Source organism: Varanus komodoensis, unplaced genomic scaffold (assembly GCF_004798865.1).
Source record: "Varanus komodoensis strain SLA01 unplaced genomic scaffold, ASM479886v1 scaffold44_3, whole genome shotgun sequence".
NCBI lineage: Eukaryota > Metazoa > Chordata > Lepidosauria > Squamata > Varanidae > Varanus > Varanus komodoensis.
This window is the reverse complement of record NW_025336010.1, coordinates 5,733,837-5,747,480: the sequence shown is the minus strand read 5'-3', so window position 1 is coordinate 5,747,480 and position 13,644 is coordinate 5,733,837.

Here is a 13,644-nt window from a genome sequence, read left to right as displayed (position 1 = left end):
GTCTCATTGGGTTTAATGGTAATTGCTCCCAGGTAAGGACTGCCGCCTAAAATAAAATGAAAGCCATTTCAAATTGCACAGAACTCCTTTCCAGGCATACATAAACAAGAAGAAAGGGGACAATGTTTTATGGCTGGGCTCATGTAGATCTATCTAGCCAAAAAGATGAAACAGCCCAATTCTGTTCAAATTCACTCAAACATAAATCCCACCATACTTGGTGGAGTTTAATCCCAAGAAAGCATGTATAGGATTGCAATCTGCAATGAAAGCTGGTAAGGTCAGTGATCAGAGAGGACTGGATTTGTAGCCCTACAACATCTGGGGATTCAAGCTTGGGAAAGGCTTTTATTTAGCAGATTCAGGCTACAGGAGACCAGTTTCTAATTAGTTTACAATAATTTTAGAAAGTAAATCAGCAACTTCAACAACAGCAACAGTAGCAGCAACAGCAACATGAACTATCACCATCATTTTCTGTGCAATTGTGATGATTGATCTAATAATTGAAAAAAATCCCCACATCTGGGAGATGCTTGTGCTTGTTTTATTCTGATTAAAGTAAATTCCATTTTGGGGTGAGACAAAAAGCTTCAAACTGCCAGACTGTTCTAACTTGTGACTATAACAGATTTAAGCAAACCTGTGCACACATTTTCCAAACATACGAATTGACTGTGCAAATTTTGTTTTTTAATGAATGCTCCCTTTCTACTTTTGATTAAAGAGTGTTTGTGCATAGTTTTCCAATGTACATTTTTGCACATTTTCCAAACACAGTTTTGGGGTTGTGTAAATCACATTGCAAGCTTGGAAAGGCATGGTCTCCAGATTGCAGTTCATGTTCCAAATTGGGTTCACTTCTGGAAGGTGCAAATTCAGTAACAGAGACAAAGGAAACAAATTTCTCACCCATCCTTAGAAAACAGAAACATCTGAATTCACCCTTAAAGGAAACAGATCCTTCCTGTTTGATTAGGTACCTTGGAAATTATACATCGTTGTTTAGCTCAGCCCTCCATACCGGGATTGAAAACTCTGTATGAAAACTTAGAAACATAGAAAACAGAGCGAGTCAGAAGGGGCCTCTCGGGCCATCTAGTCTGACCTCCAGCACCACTCACGACCTGCCCACCATGTGGACGTCCAGCCTATCCTTGAACACCCGCACCGATGGGGCCTCAACCACCTTCCAGGGAAGCCCATTCCACACCCTCTGGGTCCTGACTGTCAGGAAGTGCTTTCTGGCATCCAAAGGGAACCTTGGCTCCCTGAGCTTTGCTCCGCTGGAGCGCATCCTGCCTTCCTCTGCAGGGGAGAACAGGTCTCTACCCATCTCCATGTGGCTTCCCCTCACATACCTGCATGTCGCCAACATATCCCCTCTGAGTCTCCTCTTCTCCAGGCTGAAAAGACCCAGTTCCCTCAATCTGCACAGATGTGCATTCCAAGAAATTGACGTTGTTATGGATGCATGTTATTTCATTGGGTGTACATGAAGCCAAACAAGTGGTACATGGTAGGCATGCCACATGGCAGGCGTGTCATGAGTGGAGCAGGCTGGAGCCGGGGGTCGGGCTAGATGGCCTGGGAGGTCCCTTCTGACTTGTTCTGTTTCTATGTCTCTATGTTTCTAAGTGCACTCCTTATCTGCAATGATATGTATTGAATACACTGTATTCATGTTGCATCAAAGTCCCTCCTGTATGGAAATGTTTTCCAGGTAGGAATTTAGCAGCTTGTGAAGTGTCCTTGAACTTGGAAGCCATTGTGCTACATGGAGCTGCTACACCAGCAGTGGGGAACCTGTGGCCTTCTGGATGTTGTGGAATACCAACTCCCATCGCCCCCAAACACTGGCCATGTTAACTGGAGTTGGAGTCCCATGACCTCTGAAGTAGCACAGATTTTCTGCTACAAGCACTGCCAGCCAAAGCACATTGCTGAGACTGATCAGATGCGAAACAGAAGTCGGGGCACACCAACATCAAATGGAGCTTCAGTGCCTTCATTGCCAAGGCCCATGATTGAAAAGTAAGCCTTGCCTGCCTGCGGAAGTGAAGTATGGTAGAAAGTACCAGAGAAAGAGTTTATGTCACTGGGAAAAGTCAAGACAGCATGTAACTCTCTAGCTAAATATCTTCATTAGCAACATTTAAATCACTTATGAAAACTGGAAAGGGATCAGACAAAACATCAGGCTGCAGCTGTTCTGAGCAGCTGCTTTGGAAATGGAAAATGATGTTTGGATTGAGAAGAAGGTAGACATAATGGAATTAAACTAATGGTACTATGCACTCTGAAGCCCCATTCACTGTTGACTATAAAGTTTATTTTGGAACTAATGTAATAGATTTAGGGATGCAACTCATCCAATTAACAGGTGAATTTTGTTGACCAAGTGAAATAAAAAATAAAATTGCCCAAAGCCACATTATGAGCCCAGAACCACTCAGACCAAACCCAAGTCCACTGGATTGTCCTGCCAAATAATAGCAAATCATTTCAGCTTAAATTTAACACAATGCATTGAAAGTGCAACTATCAATATTCTAGCTCTGTAACACCTCTGGCTCCTTCTTGGGTGCACACCTCCATATGGCGAGGGAAGTTCAGAGTGCCAGAGAGGCCAAGAGGAATGCCTCCTAGCAGAGTCACCCAAGGTAGAATGGTCGAAGTGGAAACATTGGACTAAGATGCACTCACCATCTTCAGAAGTAACAGTCACAGCAGAAGAGAATGGATATTCGCAATGAGGTGGGGGAACAGAAACTTCTGAAGGGCAGCTATGGGGCAGCAGCAGTAGTTGAAGGCTACACTGGCAGAGCATCTTTCACAGACTACAACAGTGATGCTCAAGCTAATTCTGGTTAGTACTGCTCAGAAGAAAGCAAAGGTAACCATTTGTGAATGCTCTTACATTGAAAACTCCATGATGAAACCATCCAAAATGAAACAAGAGATCATGCCAGAAGATGAGAGTCCCAGGTCAGACGGCTCTTAACCAGCTACTGTGGAAGAACAAAGGACAAGTAAGAATTGCACTATCGCTAATGGTGCAACTCGATCAAAGCCAAAAGGGTTAGTGAAAGGATTAGGCGGCTGGCATGCGCAGAGGAGAAAGGAGAATCTGATGTTGCACAACACACAGAGATGGAACTTGGAACGTGAAAAGTATGAATCAAGGCAAACTGGAAACCATAAAGCAAGAAATGGAACAGTCAACCATAGCAGTACTTGCTGTGACTGAAGTAAAGTGCACAGCAACAGGGCATTTTCATTAAGGCAAACACAAAGTGATTTACTCTAGAATTGACAAACTCAGAAGAAATGGAGCAGCTCCAATATTGAGGCAAGATGTAGCACAGGCAGTAAGGGCTGTAATGCAAAGTCCAGCCAAATCATGTCCATCAGAAGTCTTGGAAAACCTATCAGCATAACCAGCATTCAAGTCCACACCTGAATAGCAGCAATAACAGATGCTGAAGAAGAAATCAAAAACTCCAATGCAAGTATCAGAGAGGAAATTGAGAACACATCCAAACAAGATATGATGAACATTGTAGGTGACTAGAACAGAAAAGAAGGAAAGAAAGCAGAATCATATGTTGTTGGGTTAGGTGTAAGAAACCAAGTAGGTGAACTACTCACAGAATTCTCTGAAACCAATCATGCCGTTATCACAAATACATACTGTATACATCAGGGGTCTCAAACTCGCGGCCCATGGGCCAATTGCCAGGACGGGCGGGGCATGGGGGAAGGGCCCTGAGGCCTTCAAAGCGCCAGCGGTGCCCGGGCCGGCCGTGGGATGAGCGGCCCACCACCACCACTTGATGTGGCCCAGCCTCACCCAGACTCTACTTCCAGTGGCCCCCAGGTAAGTTGAGTTTGAGACCCCTGGTATACATGGACATCACCAGATGGCCAATACAGAAATCAAATGGGCTACATAATTGGAATTAGAATTTGGAGAAGCTGTTTTCTCATTGCCAAAACAAGATCAGGGACAGATTATTGTAGTGACCATGAACTCTTAATATCAAAAATCAGAGTAAAGCTGAAAAATATCACTAATAGGAGAACAGTGCTAAAATACAACGTCACATTCCAGAGGAAGTTGAAGATCACATAAAGAGCAGATTTGGATTACTGACCATGAACCAGAAGAACTGTGAATTGAAACCAGAGCATTCTTAAAGAAGAATGTTCTCCCCTGCAGAGGAAGGCAGGGCACGCTCCAATGGAGCAAAGCTCAGGGAGCCAAGGCTCCCTTTGGATGCCAGAAAGCACTTCCTGACAGTCAGGACCCCGAGGGTGTGGAATGGGCTTCCACGGGAGGTGGTTGAGGCCTCATCGGTGCGGGTGTTCAATGATAGGCTGGACGTCCACATGGTGGGCATGTCGTGAGTGGAGCCGGGTGGTGCCGGGGGTCAGACTAGATGGCCCGGGAGACCCCTTCTGACTCGCTCTGTTTCTATGTTTCTAAGAGTGCAAAATGACTGTTCCTATAGCAAAAAGAAAGAACAGGCCTAGAGGAATGACAGAAGAAGCATGCCCAATTGCCTAGGACAGGTGAGAAGCAAAAGCAAAAGGTGACAGAAATAGTGAGAGAATCCTGAATGCAACCTTATGACAATCATCACACAGAGGCAAAAGGTACTATTATAATGGTCAGTGCAAAGAAACAAAATTGAAGAGCAAAAGTGGGAAAGCAAGATATCTCTTTCAGAAGATCTAAGAAATCAAAGGGAAATTCAGACCTAGATTAGGAATGCTGAAAGACCAGCAGGGGAATATACTGACTAGGATAAAATAAAAATAAAAATAAAAACAATATACAGGAAAACTATACAAAAGAGATAAAACTTCCTCCGAAGAGGAGGAAGAACTTGCAGTATTAGGAAGCAATGTGAAAATTGCTGCGAAAGCCTTTGGAAGGACTAAAGCACCAGGAGTGGACAGGGTACCAACAGAACTATACGCAGCAGCAGAGACTGAATTGGTCCAAAGCCTAACAAGAAGATTTAGCAAATATGGAAAACAAAACAATGTGGTAAGGGAGGAGAAGCAGTCTGGCTATCACCCTGGTCAGCACCAGCAGCTTCAGCAACACACAGGACTTTTCACCGAGCAATGGAAGAAGACCCTCATGTGAGCCATGTGGTTGCTTTGGTTGGAAGGAAGGTGGCCTAGAAACTTGTCCCTGAGAAAATGTGGAAAGGAGCTCAGGGAGGAAAGGTTTGTCATGAGAGGGCGAGAGGAGGGGGAGGGAAGAGAAAGAATGCAGCCTTAGCTAGCGAAGATGAAGGGCCCCAGAAAAGCTCCCCCTCCACTCCCCAAGGCACCAAAGCATGTCTCCCATCTGAAAGGGATGCCTTACAATGATGCAACCTATTTTATGGTCAAACCCACAATAGGTGCACAGCATCCACTGAATTGTAAGGACTGGCTCCAATCCTGCTCCCAGCTTCTCCTTTCCATTCGCATCTGCTAACTTTGCTGAAGTGTGGTAGAAATTAGTAACCTATTACCTCATACCTACCCCCCGCCACCCCGAATTTTTAAAAGGAAAGGCAAATGAATGAAAGGTCCTTTTCACTAATACAGTTTTAGGGAAGAAATAGGATACTGCACTGGCATCATATTATGCAAATCACAGGTGTAGGGTAGGGTCTTGCTAATCTCTTCAATCCTTCAGCCCCTGTCAAAATGCAAAAGGGAAAGAAACACTCATGTTCATTCCCATCCTCCACCCTTCCCCTCTCGTGGTGGGAAGGCCAGGACCCTGCATTCCTCAGGATCACAGCCAAGTCAAGGATGGTGGTTTGGCTAGTTTTCATACTGCGTGTACTATTGAACATTCATACGCATTTTAATGCAAAGTTTTAAATACCCAACTAATAGCATCTTATGAAGGCAAGTTATGTAGACATATGTATATATTCAAAGCATCTTGACATTAATACCTCAAAAGTAATCTTCCTGTAGACACTTTGACAAGAATGCATTGTTTAATATTTTTCATATCCATAAGGGGGAGCTTGTGGATAGAGGATTACTGGCAAGTCTGGTAATTCTCCCACTCTGATGAATTTACACATGTGTTGGAAAGGCACAGCACAGGTGCTATGGTTTAAAAGGTCTGCACCTTGCCCATCTGAGTGTGATAACCAGGAACTCAGTTATCAGAATCAGAAATATGTTTGCATTTACCAAAAACATGTGCTTTATAATCCGGTCTAAGTCTTTTGTTTATCAAGTTGCATCAGTGAAAATTTATGGAACTCTGTGGTATTTTTTGCACAGAATTCTTACAAGCAAAGACTTACAAGGAATACAAGTGAACACATTTCAGAAGAATCTGTCTTAAGCCATATTTTGTGGTGGTGGTAATGACTGTCAAGAGGCAAAACCCCCCTGCCACCACTGTGTCTGTTCAATCTTGGCCAACAGGGCTGTTTCAGGTGCAGATGGGCCTTCCTGGGGTAGCCTCTAGAAGGCAACACACTGAACCCTCAAAAACCCACTGCAAACCCTTTTCTGGATATTTTACTGTAAAGCCACTCTTACTTACTTGTATGACACAAGACTCCCATCAGTCATGCCACTATGGATCTTTTCCACTTCTATAGCCCGAGGATTTGGACTTGGAGGATTGAGGCCCACTGCTCACTGGACCATTCCCATTCTGCATTATGAAATTGAACTAGGCTAGGACCAGGAATGTGGATCTCAGAGGCAATTGATGCCTTCTGGACAGATAGATCAACTACCTGCTTAGGGGAATCTGTGGTTGAGGCCATTACTGGGGCAGCGGGGCATGGGTGGGGGTGAGGAATTTGCTTAGATTCATTTGTTTTTGATTATTCTTTCCCCATGTCAGGTTTGGCATTCTTGTGCAAGGTGTTGCAATGTGCAGCGGCTTCTCCGTTCCTGTGCAGGATGACACTGCCTCTTTGGATCCATTTCAGTCTGGGTTCCTGTTCAGAAACAGAAGCCGGGAGAGGAGCAGCCCTTGTCCCCTTGTGAATGCCATCAAATAGGCAGGAGGAGGCCAGCCTCTCTGACCTCCCTGGGCCTGTCCATGGGATCTGATGACATGGTAGCCTTCTGGATGGTTCAGCCAGGCTGGGCATAGCACTCCTGGGGTCAGGGTGGTTCTGTTCCTTTCTGTTTGAGTAGCCTTGGAGAGTGATGGTGATGGGGGAATGCTGCTCCCCCCATATACATTGGTCAGTGGCATGTCACATTGTTTCCTCTTGTTCGTCCTACTTTTCAGCTTTATTTATTTATTATATTTGTATCCCACCTTTTTCCTTTCAAGGAAGTCAAGGAGGCTTACATCATTCTTCCCCTCTCCTCAATCTTATCCTCACAACAACAACCCTGGAATGTAAGTTGGGCTGAGGGTCTGTGACTGGCTTGAAGTCACCCAGTGAGCTCCAGGGCTGCGTGCCTGCATCCCAGTCCCATGCTTTTAACCACTGCACCACATGGGCTCTCATCTACCTGAAACAGCTGGGGAGGGAGGCTGGGCTGAAGTGCCTTCAGAATGGCACACCACTCTTTTGCTAATTTCCATTAAATGATCCTAAGGAGGTGATGGAATCTCTGAGCTAGTATTCGGAAGAGTCCGTGCTTGGACAAGAGCAAACAAGCTGAGGCTTCATCCAGGTGTGCTAGAGCTTCTATGGGAAGACAAACCAACTAATCTGGAGAGAGGACTCCATTTGGTCTTAGATGGAGCTGTACTGTCCCTGAAGGACTAAGTGACCAGGTGGAATTCAGGGCTAACTAGGAAAGTTCAGGTGGCAGTGGTGACCAGAACTACTTTTTTCCAGTTTAAGTTGGCATGTCAACTGTGGCCCCTAAAAGTTGTTTGTTTATTTATCTAATTTCATCTCTTTATTATAGAAGTTCTCTGGGTGGTTTACAACAGTTCAAAAAAAGTAACACAATAAAATACCATCAAGTGTTTTCAAAACACAAACTTTTAAAAACAAAATTAAAACTGGATAAAACAACATAAGAGGAAGAGGAGCCTTGTAAAATACCTGGGATGAGTAATCTCCTCACTGCAGGTGTATCTTTAATAGGCTTGGACCATCTTTAGCCATCAACTTGAACAGTCATGTTGACGTAGTACTGTAAAGATGGAGAAGGCCTTCTTGGTGGTGTCCCAACACCTCTGGAATCACTTTCCATTGGGAGTTCATTGGGCCGTTCTTTGCAAGACTCCAAGAAAGCTCTGAAGATCCACCTGTTTTGCTGGCATTTCTACAATTCCTGGGGTACTAGTATTATGTGTAACTTCTGCTTTGATGTAGGTTTATCACACATGCATTTACTAAATTTTAATGGCTTGGTGTGTTTTGTAGTTTGTGCACCCTTAAATGTGGCAAAATAATTGAAAGCAATAATAATGATTTAAAATAAAAGTGTAGCTTTGAGTAGACTGGGAATGTGTCAGCCTTGTGGTAGATTAATCGGATGGAGAAGATGACCAATGGTCTTGTACTTTAGTTAGAGTGAAAAGGGAGTGTCACATCATTTCCTCAAGCTGAACACATGACTTGTATGCTCTGATTTGTAGAATAGCAAAAGAAAAAAAAGTGGTTTGATTATGTGATTCATTAAGGCACCCAAGCAATTTTCAGATGGTTCCCTTGTGTACACACATTGGATGTACTTTTCAGAAGGGCCAGAGGTGCTTGCTTGCTTTGGATCCCACTAACGGTCCAATTCCCTGTGTATTTACAATGAAGAAAGTGCCATTCCTACTTTGGGAACAGCTGCTGTCTTACAGCATGATCATGCTTGCCACTGTTTGAAGGGCTGTCCAATCTGAGTCTGGTTGAAAACTAAAAACACATCAGAAGGAAGAGCTTGTAGGAGCCTGCCAACAGTTAGCATCTAGCAGCAAACTGAGAAGGGCTCTTGGGGAAATGGATTGCATTTCTTTGAAAATTATAGTCATTATTTCTAGATTTGCATAGAAACATAAATATAAATTAGCATGCACATTTTTAATGCCAACATGTGTCCTCTTCCATCTTCTTTTCTTGGTGATTCATTTGCTTACTTTGGCAATGTGTGAGTGGACACCTAGCTCTAGGTCATATGCAAAGACAGTCCATAATGGCTGCTTATAAAGGAGTGCAGTGCAGTGCAGTGCAGTGGTTAGAGTTCTGGACTGGGACTTGGGAAACCTGGGTTCTAGTCCCCATTTACATGGCCAGGTATGGCTCCCAGAGTTGTTTGTAAGGATAAAATGGAGACAGGGAGGATCTTGTACACTACCTTGGGCTCCTTAGAGGAGGTGAGGCGGAATATACATGTAATCAATAAAACAAAAAAATAACCATTTAGGTCTCCAGATAGCAGCTCATCATCATGGTAATCATCGATTTCATTGAGTTAGCCTTGCACCAAACACTGTCCAAACACCTTGACTTATGAAATAAGAGAAACCTCTGTCTGGAAATGAGGGCGACAGATAATGATGAGATACAATATTGAATCACAGTAATGTTTTTCCTTGGGTTGAAGACTAAAGGACTGTCTGATCCAAAAAAACTACTTAGCAGATTCAAACAGCTGAAAAAAAAGTACATTTACTTGTTAATGTCTAATAGTCTCAGATTTCTGTAGTACAAAGGAAAGTATTTGAACAGCTTAAAAGTTTTATGCTTAAAATAACATTCAATAAAAAAATGCATTTTTGTGAGACTCATTAAGAAACCACATAGTTCGAGGTGGGGATTCCGGGAAAACCCCTCGGGGAGCCCCTTTTTGAGGAAAGAATGGGATGGGGTGAAGAAAGGTCTTTCCCCTGCTAAGGAACGCTGCAATCCAGGATGGAGGATTTTCTTCCTCACCAGAACCAAGATGGTTTCATTGCACAGTGATTCTTTAGCACTGCTGAGACATTACCCACTAATCCCCTGGGTGGAATCACCAGGAAGTTATAAAATGGGCTCAACTCCCAAATAGGATGTGTTTAATTTAAAGGCACAGGTGGCCCCAAACCTTTGTAGCACTTTGACTGCCTATGTGGTGTGTTTTACACCAACAGCAACACCCCAAGCACTTTAAATCAGAGGTTGTACTCCGTGTTAGTCTGAGTCCCATTCATTTCAGTTGCTCTACTCTAAGTAGGATGAATGTTAGATACAAGCCTATGTCACTGGAAAAATGGCAAACATCAACATTCTTCCTTGCTTCATTTTATTTCAGAAGAATTTGCCATTTAGCAATTTTTTAAAAATTCTTGCCAAAACTGGATTAAATGAAATTCTTGCCCATCCCTAAACACAACCTGTTATGAAGAGTGTGGAATTATTTTTAAAAGAGGGATATACTCTTTTGAGGAAGTGCTGGGAAAAGGTGGAATTTTAGAAGGTTTGTTAGTTTTGTAGCATCCCTGTAACTCTGCAGATGTATCAAGAATAGCCTCATATTTCCAGAAAGAGCTGCTCAAAATTGGAATGGGGAAGGGAAAGGGCTGACAGGAGCAGCTCACTGGGTGGGCTCAGGGGCCTTGCAGACTCCCTGCATCGAACTCACAGCAAGCTCCTCTTGATGGAACAGCTTGCCAAAATACAAACAGAGCAAACAATGCAACTAGCTAGAGGTGTTAAACCTTTCTTCCTATGAAGATGCACTCTCCTTGAGTGGTGATGTGCAAATCAGCAAAACTTGATTTCACCAAAGTTCTCCAAATGCCTACTCAAAGCTCATTTTGACCCAAATTAGCCTCAGACAGTGAGCTTTTCCCCAATTCTCACATGAAAATCTGTTCCTGTGTTCATGCATCTTTTCCCAAATGTATTCATCAGTTGCACACACCTTTAAAAAGTACACATTCTTTTCCCATTGATTAAAGTATATTCATGTGCATTGTTCCAAAGTATGCACTCTTCATGTGCATTTTTCAAATGTACTTATACTTTCAAAAGCATTTTGGGGTCGTTAAATCAAACTGCAAGCTCAGAAAGGTATGGATTTTGATGACAGATTGTGGACAAGTCCATGTTTTGTCCAGAAGATGCTAGCTAGGTATATCCTGATCAAAACTGAACTGAAAGAAATGTCTTAAATGCTTCTTTCTTAGTCATAGTCCAGTGGATTAACTGCAAGATAGTGGAAGTCTTCTTTATTTTTACCTCCTCTCCTCAGCCTCTCACCTTTGCCTTCTCCCATTATCATTGGACAGCTGGAGAGCCTTGGTTACATGCTGAGCTGTCTTGCACCCAATTTGTACAGGTCCTAAGGCTAAACAGGACCAAATTATCAAGGTATGGCCTCACATGGCAGGCCTGAAAACTCCATTTCAGCTGGTTGAGAAGATCCCAGACAAAGAACTCACTGGGGCAGAACCCTTGCCATGACAGGCAAGAATAGGATATCTGCACATCTATGGTAAACTTTCCTGCATAGGACATCTCTGGAACCACAGGAAACCTACTTCCTGCCAGAACTACCGGAATCTTCAAAGGGTTCCCTCACAGGATGGGCATGGTAAGGGAGAAGTTCAGCAAACAGGCAGGGATAAAATGTGGGTTGCCCTCTCCGATCTGGAGTGGAATGAAGAGTTGCTGATTTTCTTTAGCCCCAAAAGGGAAATTTCTCTCACTTGAAATTTCTCAGAGAAATCAACAGGTTCTGCCCATCCCTGGTCTCTAAAAGCAGTTCTTCCTGCATTTTCATAGTGAAATTAAGTGGTTCTTCCTAGAGATGGATGAGAAATTAATTCAGTTCACACTTCAGGGTAACCATACCAAATTCACATGAACTGGAATGCAGTTTGCTGGCAAAATCCACACATTTCCTAACTTTGTGCTGCAGTTTACAAAGCAAAACAAAAATTTGCAAAAAGAAGCATAAACTATCATTTTTTTTAAATTTATTAGATGTATCTATTATTGTCAAGCTGGCAAATGCCCTTGGGGTGGTTTACAATCATAAGACCAAACACCAATGCCACAAAAACAATAATCCAATATTAAACATTAAAATATGGAAATTATCAACAACCTAGAGCAGTAAAATTAATAATCAAGTAGCAACTTAAGGATTAAATACCTGTTTGGAGAGGAAGGCCTAAACCTGTCATCTTAATGTATGCAGTGAAGACACCAGGAACATCTCCTGGGCAAGGGCATTCTGCAGAAGGAGGGCCCTGCCGAGAGGGTCTTTCCCACTGGGGGCATGAGGTCCCACAGGAGAACCTACAAAGACCATCTTAGCATTGGGTGTGGACATACAAGAGAAGTTATGCCTTCAGGCAGGCTGGCCCTAAGTAAAATGTGCAATTTGCAGTTAAAAATTAAGTAAAAAGTACAAACGTGTAGAATTTATTGAAGTAATTCACACAAACATCCATAAAAATGTTCCTGAGAACAAAAACAGTAATTGGCAGTTCAGGGATTTTCCTCTTAGTCTTAGAAACAGGAGAATTGAAGTGAAATTGAGTTTGACAGATTGCTCCATCCTGAATTCTGTCAGTAATGCGGTGAACTTGGAGAAGCTCTGACTACTGCTCCGCTGCATTCATTGCTGATGGAAGGGCTTTTGTCCTTGAATTGATCTCTGTGCCTGGGGATCCTCTACCATTCAGAGCAATACAACAGTGGAGCCAGCTGCCCAGAGAGGTCGTGGGCTCTCCCACACTGGAGACATTCAAAAGACCTGGACAGCCATCTGAGTGGGAGGGTGTACGGGGCCACCTCCGAGGATTTTAAACCAGGTTTATTAGCCTCCTAAACATCCTGTGTCAGCTTTGCTTTGAAGAATAAGTTCTCCCCAGGAAAAGAAATTATGAAAAAGTGTTTTTATATATTGGTATCAAGCTACTACAGTTGTGCTGACATAAATGCCCATTGCGGCTGACATATTGTTGCCTTGTTCATTGTTTTAAGAGATATGAAGGAAGGGGAGTTTTATACATGCTAAGCAAACCCTGTCATTATAATCTGAAGTCTGCCTGATTTTTGCCCTTCAGTTGACATTTATTGTTTTTAAAACTTTTAAGAAAGTGTACTGATGAACTGCCTGTTCCCATCGTTTTAAGTATGAAATGTTTAAAAGTAGATAATATTTCATCTAGTGCCAGCACCAGGATCACAGCCAGCACTAGTTTGACGACCAGATGACTAACACAAAGGGGTTCCCCTTATGAAAACGCTTGGATTATGTGAATTGGCACATGTGAGCAGCCCTCAGCATCCCCTGTGGAATGTTGATTGTAGTCATGTGTGGGGCATATGGGCAGCCACATTGAGAACCGCCATGCCACACGGACCTGTGGAAAGATTGGACTAAATAATCAAACAGCCTAATTTGGGGGTCATTTTATAATTCAGTGGTGCATGTATCTGGAATTAAATTGGAACAATTTATGCAGCCTGCAGAGCAGTGCTCTCCCTGCCCCCCATCCCCTCTGTCGTCTCTCTCTCTTTCCAGTCCATTCCACATATAGATCAGGGGTGTCTACTCACCCCCCGTGAGGAGGCAATGATATGGGTGAGTTTTGTTTGACATTACTGGGAAAGGGACGGCTGATCAACCTTAGAAGGGGGCATATAATCAGCAGTTAGGGACTAATCCTATTGTCCTTAATAGGACTTATTTCTGTAGGGA